At 41.7% G+C, this 10,265-nt stretch overlaps 1 long non-coding RNA gene across 1 annotated transcript; it reads right to left on the minus strand.

The window, feature by feature from the left end:
* Positions 1–8,483: 8,483 nt before the first annotated feature.
* LOC311116581 lies at positions 8,484–9,167 on the minus strand. The gene is made up of 3 exons (XR_014611446.1): positions 9,033–9,167; positions 8,723–8,813; positions 8,484–8,579 (listed from the first exon to the last, which is right to left on the minus strand). It is a non-coding gene; the product is annotated as an uncharacterized lncRNA (long non-coding RNA).
* Between the last annotated feature and the right edge of the window lie 1,098 nt (positions 9,168–10,265).

Consider the following 10,265-nt stretch of genomic DNA (forward strand, 5'->3'; position numbering starts at 1 on the left):
GTGTTACTCTCTCAACATCTCTCAAGAACCAACTGATGCCCAGGCCAGCAGGTCTTAAATACCAGCTGGGCTGACTGATGCACAGGCCAGCAGGTCTTAAATACCAGCTGGGCTGACTGATGCACAGGCCAGCAGGTCTTAAATACCAGCTGGGCTGACTGATGCACAGGCCAGCAGGTCTTAAATACCAGCTGAACAAGCCAGAACACGTGTAACACATACTTACTGACGAGGTGACACCAATTGGTGTTCCCTACGCGCTAACGTGAAATATAAATGGAAAAACCAAAACCTGTAACATACCTCCAACACTGATAATACATCCTCCAACACTGATAATACATCCTCCAACACTGATAATACATCCTCCAACACTGATAATACATCCTCCAACACTGATAATACATCAGCAAAACAGATCTGATTGAGGGCTGTATTCAATCCGTAGCGCTGAATATCTGCTTTATAGCGCGATTGACAATTAAAGGCAATGTTCCCGTGGTCACGGAGACTGCATTCACGATAAACGCTGCATATGTTGGCTCAATCGGAAATTACTTTTACATTTTTATGTGGATCTTCCGGCGATGCGGATTGAATCAAGCCCTAAATCAGACCCTTACTTCAGTTTAATCTCTTCTTCTGATTCTTCTGCTTCTCCTTTATTTACAATGTCACGTTGCCACTATCCACAAACACTCTGCTTATATCTCTGTCACAAAAACAAATAAACTAGTGGAATATTTGAGTTCTAAGATCAGGCCAGTTGCATAACTTTCATAACTGCTTCTGCAGGTTCACCTTGGCTTCGACAGCCCAACACAGGAAGCAGCAGAGCAGTGGAGGGACAGCATGTCTCACCCTGAGAAGGTGATGGCTGTATGGCACAGACTCAATGGATCCTGAGGCACCTGTAGAAACTCACACAGTCCCAAAGGAGTTGACAGCCTCACCTGTACTGCCACCTGCACCTGTACTGCCACCTGTACCTGTACTGCCACCTATACCTGTACTGCCACCTATACCTGTACTGCCACTTGCACCTGTACTGCCACCTGCACCTGTACTGCCACCTATACCTGTACTGCCACCTATACCTGTACTGCCACCTATACCTGTACTGCCACCTGTACCTGTACTGCCACCTATACCTGTACTGCCACCTATACCTGTACTGCCACCTGTACCTGTACTGCCACCTATACCTGTACTGCCACCTATACCTGTACTGCCACCTGTACCTGTACTGCCACCTATACCTGTACTGCCACCTATACCTGTACTGCCACCTATACCTGTACCTGTACTGCCACCTATACCTGTACCTGTACTGCCACCTATACCTGTACCTGTACTGCCACCTATACCTGTACCTGTACTGCCACCTATACCTGTACCTGTACTGCCACCTATACCTGAACTGCCACCTATACCTGTACTGCCACATATACCTGTACCTGTACTGCTGTACAGTATCAGCTTGCTTTCTAAGATCACAGGACACACTGCCACAATGAGTCACTCTGGTCAAAGGTGTTATAGAAAACACTGCACATTCTGTGGAAGTCTGGACTTCCATATGTTGTATGTTCAGTTGATATAATATATATTATTTTAGCGGACAGATATCATGAAGTTCTGTTGCATGAACTGCTAAGGAGTAGTGGTCCCCCAGAGTTGATGTGTTCTCATTGGTGGTCCTGATGAATCCCTGGTCTTCTGCGTCCTCTGTGCTCACACTGTTTAGTGTTTCCACATATTTAAGGGGCTCTATTCAATCTGTAAAACTGAAACGTTACAGATTCCGCAAGATAGAAATGTAAAGGTAATTTCCGATTGAACCGACATATGCAGCGTTTACCGTGAATGCAGTCTCCGCTAAAGCAGGAACGTTTGCCTTTAAATTTAAATCACGCTGTAAAGTTTAACTTCCGCGATGTGGATTGAATAGAGCCCTTATTTTGTCTAATCTTCAAATCTTTAATCTAGACAACTACTGTATATTTGAGTATCATAAGAATTTATTAACCATCATTAGCATATAGTCATCGTACAAACTGTTTGATGGTTTGAGTCTTTCATCCTGTCTTATGTCTTTTTATGTCATTTTATGTCATTTTAAGTATTTTTATGTCATTTTATGTATATTTATGTGATTTTATGTAATGCCAAGTAAAGATTGTAAAGTCAAGCATGATTAAAACTACAGTAGGTTTATCCCAAACCCAAATCAATTACTTAATAATAATAATATTCCATTTAGCAGACGCTTTTATCCAAAGCTACTTACAGTCATGTGTGCATACATCTTTTGTGTATGGGTGGTCCCGGGGATCGAACCCACTACCCTGGCGTTACAAGCGCCGTGCTCTACCAATTGAGCTACAGAGGACCACCATATTTACCTCAATTACCTGGACTAACCTGTACCCCCGCACACTGACTCGGTACCCCCTGTATATAGCCTCGTTATTGTTATTTTATTGCTGCTCTTTTTTTATTTTTTTTTATTTTTTTACTTTAGTTTATTTAGTAAATATTTATCTTAAGTCTTATTTTTCTTAAAACTGCATTGTTGGTTAAGGGCTTGTAGGTAAGGTCTACTACACCTGTTGTATTCGGTGCATGTGACAAATAAAATGTGATTTGTTGTCAGACATGGTAGTTCTGATCCAAGGGAAACGGGTCAGTCTGGCCCCAGGATGTACCGTGCATTGATCATAACCGTTTTATGTTTGCATATCTATGCTAACGTATCTTTCAGTATTGTACAGGCCGTTGTGTACCTTCTCTGAAATGGGCCAACAATCATAAACAATTTGTAACCTTTTATTGAGAAACTGCATTAGAGACACGTTAAGAGCAAACAGTGAAGTTTACACACTGGCCTCGCTACAGTACGGACACATTTCCACTGCGTCACTTACCTCGTCCCTCCCTCCAACTCTCCAGCTGTCAGTCTTGTGGCTGTTGTCCTGCTGTATACTCTTCTTGCCCAGGAATACAGAAATGGTTTTGGTCTGGCCACTGGGAAAAATGATTTCATATGGACATACACTCACCGGCCAGTTTATTCGGTACACCACCCCCCCCCCCCGTTCACAAAAATGGTTTATTCCTACAGACAGTGAGTCAAGTGGTCGTGGCTTGCTATATAAAGCAGGCAGACAGGCATCCAGGCATCCAGTCACTGTTCGATTGAATGTTAGAATGGGCAAAAGCGGGTGACCTAAGCGACTTTGAGCGTGGTATGATCGTCGGTGCCAGGCGCACCGGATCCAGTATCTCAGAAACGGCCGCCCTTCTGGGATTTTCACGCACAACAGTGTCTAGGGTTTACCGAGAATGGCGGCTCCTATTGGGCACGCGATCACCAACACTGGACAATTTGAGGAGTGGAAAAACATCGCCTGGAACTTGACAGTGATCTTGACTCAGAAAAGGTTGTAGAACAACGCTGGTAACACTTTGCAATAAGGTTATTATAATCAGTCTATTAGGAGTGTGGTATATTGGTGTCAGGCTGATGTATTAGGAGTGTGGTATGTTGGTGTCAGGCTGATGTATTAGGAGTGTGGTATATTGGTGTCAGGCTGATGTATTAGGAGTGTGGTATATTGGTGTCAGGCTGATGTATTAGGAGTGTGGTATATTGGTGTCAGGCTGATGTATTAGGAGTGTGGTATATTGGTGTCAGGCTGATGTATTAGGAGTGTGGTATATTGGTGTCAGGCTGATGTATTAGGAGTGTGGTATATTGGTGTCAGGCTGATGTATTAGGAGTGTGGTATATTGGTGTCAGGCTGATGTATTAGGAGTGTGGTATATTGGTGTCAGGCTGATGTATTAGGAGTGTGGTATATTGGTGTCAGGCTGATCAGTGTCTATTAGGAGTGTGTCAGGGTGATCACAGCAGCTGTGGAAGTGGCACAGCTCTACAAACTGACTCCGGGAGCAATAATATTGTGCTCTAAGACAAGTGTGTGTGTGTTGGTCCGTCCGTGCGTGCTTGCTTGCATGCCTGTGTGTGTGTGTGTGTGTGTGTGTGTGTGTGTATCCAGAACAACTGGTCATTCCACATTATGCAGGGCCATCGTCAAATACATCCTCTACATACCCGGGTGTTTAATCACCAGTCATCATTTACGTAATGAATGTTTGATCTAAGTTAAAGATTGCAGGCATTATAGACACACCTTGGCCATAAGCTTTTCTTAGCACCGAATTATTACCTTTCAGTCAACATTACCTTTCAGTCAACACTACCTTTCACTCAACACCTTTCTGAGATCAAAGGGTCTGGCTAACACAGAGGACATGACACACTGTGTCCCTAATTTACACGAGGTACTGTCTAGTTTGGTTTTTTAGGGGGTTGTAAAAGACCTGGGTTCAAATACTTGCAGGGTTTACTTTAGGCCGCGGCCAAATGGATCAGTTGAGAACGGACACCAAATGAGAACCGGTACAGTTTGGTCACTGGTCCGTGCGCGTGTCCTCTTCTAATTGGCTAACGTTTCCGTCGGCCAGTCAAAAGTTCAACTCATCTGAACGTTTTGTTTGTGAATACGGACGGACATTTTAAGGGTAAGGACGCGTCATCTCCGCTGTCCGTCAACGTACGACTCCCATTGAGTCATTATTGGAACTCACGGATACGGATAAAATCAGAGCGTTTCCACTCTTTAAGACGCGTTTAAAAAAAATACTGAGAAATAAATTTATTTTAATGATAATTGAATTTCCAAAACATGATGCAACTGAACTGCATGTAAATTCCTGAAAGCGCGGTCTCTCTCACAGGCCTTTTATACACGAACAGTTCCGACAACAGAGGCCAACACATCAGATGGCCTAACAGAATAGAAATGAAATGGAGCTGGCTGTATTGTATTGCATACAACTTATGCCAATAAAGACTTGAAGTCCCTTGTAACAGATCAGTCTATTTCCTGGGGGTTGTTTCTGGACAAGGCCCTGTTATCCTTCTCCTGAAAGCGTGGTCCCTCTCCAAAGCCTTTTATATTGTCCAGAGTGTGGACATCTACATTTATCTCTAAGTACTGGTTACTACCTGAACTCCTTAGAACCGTATTCTATCAGAATTAGAATGCTGCATCCCTTGTAAACAGATCAGTCTATTTCCTGTGACCTCACAACCAGTCAGAGAGACGTCAGTTCACTGTGAGGAGAGTCTGATGAACATTGTATTCCCTGTTCTGGTAAAAGTTCAGGTCTGTCAGTCCATGGACCAAAAACAACCAGTCTGACAGGAAATCAACATGGCTGAAGGTGTAACAGTGGTGTCCAACATCCTCAGGGCAGGTCCACATGTTGAGGATGGAGTCAGACTTCATGTCCCTCTAGTATGACAAATAGAGGATCTGGGAATAAAATGAAGAGAAAAAATGCTGCATTCACAGTGGCAATTAAGTTTCTGGGGGTGGTTAAAAAAAAAAAGGTGACATTCGTGATTTAAAGATGCACTACGCAGAAATCGATCCGCCATTTCCTGGTTGCAAAAATTCGAATAGTTCTCCTAATTTCAGTTTATGTGACAAAACAAGCAGGTATAGTGTAGAGAATCATTGTTCCATCTAAACCACTGTGAAATATATTTTCCATAACTAAAAATATTGTATTTTCAGCTGGTGTACAAAACCGAAAGTAAAAAAGACGCACAAACGAAACTTAAGAACGGGAAGCATAGAAATAGCGCACACAGAACAGATCTACCGCTTCTTACACTTGCTTTCAATGAGAATGACAGATCTATAACACACATTTCTATGTGAATTTGGTCGGGTCGCCCAAAATGTTACAAATTGCAGCTTTAATTTGTAAACCGAAGTAAGGATATATGGAATTAATTGTTTTGGTACAAATCCACAATGAGTGAAAAACCTTGTAAGGAAAAAGACTACAATCTTGACAACAAGGTCATCTCTATGTCACGATCGTCGTAAGAGTGAGTAGACCAAGGCGCAGCGTGTGAAACAAACATGACTTTATTTAATTAAAGTACTAACAAACAAAACACGACTCGTGAAGTCCACGGTTAACAATACCGACACGGAACAAAAACCCACAAACCCAAAGTGAAACACAGACAGTTAAATATGGCTCCCAATCAGAGACAACCAGCAAACAGCTGACACTCGTTGCCTCTGATTGGGAGTCACATCGTCAAAACTAGAATAAAACAAACTAGAACCCCCAACATCGACATAGAACACATAGAATGAACACACCCTGGCTCAACATAAAGAGTCCCAGAACCAGGGTGTGACACTCTATGACAACAAGGTCATCTCTATCACAAGTGAAAGCGAGCCTCGATTTTTACATTTACACGTTTGGGAGACAAAATATCTTCTGTGTCTGGCTTGGTAGTTAGCCAACATTTCTGGTAAATCTGTGTTAAAAAATATGTGCTGGATCAGTCTACTGCCCAGGCTATAGCCAATAACCTAATTACATTTATTATTTCTCACTTTTGTTTTTGTAGCTTGGTGTTCCACAGAAACACTAGAACAGAAAAGGTATACGTCATCAAAGTCAGAGGGTTGTAGATCTGCATCACACTTAGGTAAGGGTTGTGCTAGATGGGGACGAATTGAGAGATCAGCCAATAAAAATTACTGAATAGAGAAATCAGCCAATATAACAATTATTTTTAAAAATATTCCTGCTCCTGTCATAGGATAAATTTAAAGGTCATGAAGTCAAAATCATGTTTTTCATAAAATCTGGATGAAACCAGATCAAAGTATGAAAAATGACTGTTGCTGCTTCATTTGATAAAGTTTGATCATAAAGTTAGTGGTCCTCATGTCAAACACTTGGATTCATTATTAAGGGGATAGGGTGACATCACCCTAACTCTCATTTTTAATACACCAATGGTAACACGATATTCTCTTAACTCATTTAAATAAGTACCGCCTTGTTACCAACATCGGAGAAGGCGTGTTTGCAGAGGGGACTGGTTTATATAGCTAGATAGCTACTCTACTGGTGCCAAAATCGTTCAAAACTCTGATGCAGTTGTCATGTCAACATGTCTGTGCTGCTGTGAACAGCATCACAAGAGAAATGCGAAATGGGAGATGTATATAAAAAAAATTATGGACATAATTGATGCAATTTCTATTTTGTTTTGAGTTGCTTTGTGTGTCACACATTTTCTTGAGATGATTTTAATGCAACACTGCATCCAAGTTTCTTGGCGTAGTCAAGGTGAGCTCATGAATATAAGCTCCCCACCCACTCAGCCCGTCATTTCAAAGTTCCGGGTGATATTTTAGTCACTCAAAAGGTTATTTTACATGGGAATCAGAATGACTGTTCGGAACCTTTAAGTCCCTTTTCTGAGGCTCTCTGAAACAAGAAGATTGGACAGAGAGACTTAATGGGCTATTGTTGGCAGCAGATTTCTCCCTTATGAGTCCTACATTTTACAACCAACTGTCACGATGACAAGACCTCCCCTCATCATGACTGAGAAGACTCCTCCTCAAGGTGTTGCTCTCCTGGAACAAGACAAGACCTCCCCCTCATCATGACTGAGAAGACTCCTCCTCAAGGTGTTGCTCTCCTGGAACAAGACCTCCCCTCATCATGACTGAAAAGACACCTCCTCAAGGTGTTGCTCTCCTGGAACAAGACAAGACCTCCCCTCATCATGACTGAGAAGACTCCTCCTCAAGGTGTTGCTCTCCTGGAACAAGACAAGACCTCCCCTCATCATGACTGAGAAGACTCCTCCTCAAGGTGTTGCTCTCCTGGAACAAGACAAGACCTCCCCCTCATCATGACTGAGAAGACTCCTCCTCAAGGTGTTGCTCTCCTGGAACAAGACAAGACCTCCCCTCATCATGACTGAGAAGACTCCTCCTCAAGGTGTTGCTCTCCTGGAACAAGACAAGACCTCCCCTCATCATGACTGAGAAGACTCCTCCTCAAGGTGTTGCTCTCCTGGAACAAGACAAGACCTCCCCTCATCATGACTGAGAAGACTCCCCCTCAAGGTGTTGCTCTCCTGACATAGATGATGTCCTTGTCCACCACTAGCACTGGAATTAGAGCATTTCTCTATGAGCGCCACTGCCAGTGTATATCAAAAGCAAAACTAAGGATTTCATCATCAGCGTAGTCTGTCTTGTCATTTTAATTGTTTTTAATAGCCTGCCCAGGTACTATAGTCGAAAATTAGCCAGCTGGCTAAAACCGGCACTTTCACAGAAATGTTGATAAATGTGCACTTTCCCTGTAAAAAATGTACTTAATAAAGTAGAAGCGTGTACGTTTTTAGAGAACGCAAAAAAATGTAAATGTGCCTCATCAATAAATTTTCTAAGGTAGGCACAGTTGTGTGTGCTTGCAGTTATTCTCCCTAGACAGTCCATGTTGATAGAGGTCTACAGTGAACATGAAAACCTCCACCCACAAAATGTCAGCAACTCACCAGCAGAGATGATGCCTCTTCATCATGATTGAGAAGTTGCGTCCTCAAAGTGTTTGTCTCCTGGAACAAGCCACTGCTCCTGAAATACTGTAGATGGCGTCGTTCTCCACCACTAGATGTGAAATGAAGCCAACATATATCAAAGTGACATCCACATATAAGGAACTGGGTAACATTGACATCCCCAATAAGCTCTTCTTCTAAAGACACAAATCTTCAATTATCTGATTCTTTAAAATAATATTGCCAACACACCTTTAGTGATTTTGAGGTTGACTTGTGAGTTGTAACAGTTTAGTTCAACATGGAGAAGGGATCATAAGACCATGCTGCTTTAGGGACACTGCTGGAAACATACATGCATCACTTGTGAATACACATGTATGAAGTTATCAGACCAAGCAATAACAGCTAGTTTACATTCATTTATGTGTTGAAATGAATTGGCACCAGTCAGATTATACACATTCTTAACGTTAACAGAATTCAGCAAACTCTGTAAGAATATTCAATATTAAATAACACATTAGAAAAGCTGCATTGTTCATCCCAGTCACACATTTACCTGCAACCCTTTTCATCCAGAGGCTCACAGGTGTCACCTTAATATGTTAGTGGAAGTGTCCTTTTCAGAAAAGACAAAAAAGCACTTCCCTTTTGACTGTAGAATAACTCCGTGTTCAGAACAGAAATATATGGATGCAGTGTCTTTTTTAATATCGCCACAAAAAAGGAAGAAAAAAAACAAAAACAAAAATAGATTCAACTGAAAAATATATTTTTCAAAAAGAAAAACATGATCCATTGTAATAGGTTAACTCACCAATTCATTTACTCTTATTTAGAAAATGATTATTTCTAACAAAAAAAGATCAGAGGTTCTTCTACAGAGGCTTGTAAAGGTAGTTTAGTTTGGCTAGTCAACGAATACGTTGTTCAACGGTGAAGACAAAATAAGGCTAGCAATAATCAAGCTGTATTCAGTCTCTTTACAGCAAGACCAGGCATCAAGAGTTAACCAACAGAAGGCCAAGGGGATCTGCAAAATACACTATTCAAACACTAAACCCTTAATACCAATAAATAAAAAATATACAGTATATATATTTTGTCCCGCTATTTCACTGAATCCTAAAAAGACTAGGCTACTCATTCTTGTGTACCAATTTCTGAACTAGTCCAAGAAACGCTAGTGTAGCCTCCCATTGCATTTTTTTGATACAGTACGCTACGCCTAATGAATACGACCGAGGACTTGAATCTCCGGGTAGGCTTGTTGACTCTGTTCTAGGGTGAGTAATATAATGTACTTCTACTGACTTCAGGGAGACCTAAAAACTAGTCTTACATTAGGAACCTTTCACATTCCAAGTACGGTCTTTGGATCAATGTAGCATTCAGTAATTTGAAAACACACTTTTTTAAACTGTGAAACTATTGTTATAAAGGCAGTCCAATGTACGAAGGTAAAGTATGGCATAGTATGACTTCGCTTGACCTATATGAAAGTCTGAGTGTGTATTAGCAGGTAGGACTACTTCAGGCCAGAAAGAAAAGGATTTAAAACACAATGTCTTCCCTACAGCTGAGGCAGAGGTCAACCAGAACCAATAGTACAGCTGAGACAGAGGTCAACCAGAACCAATAGTACAGCTGAGACAGAGGTCAACCAGAACCAATAGTACAGCTGAGACAGAGGTCAACCAGAACCAATAGTACAGCTGAGACAGAGGTCAACCAGAACCAATAGTACAGCTGAGGCAGAGGTCAACCAGAACCAATAGTACAGCTGAGACAG

This window comes from Coregonus lavaretus (genome assembly GCF_964263955.1).
Source record: "Coregonus lavaretus genome assembly, contig: HAP1_SCAFFOLD_4630, whole genome shotgun sequence".
Lineage (NCBI taxonomy): Eukaryota > Metazoa > Chordata > Actinopteri > Salmoniformes > Salmonidae > Coregonus > Coregonus lavaretus.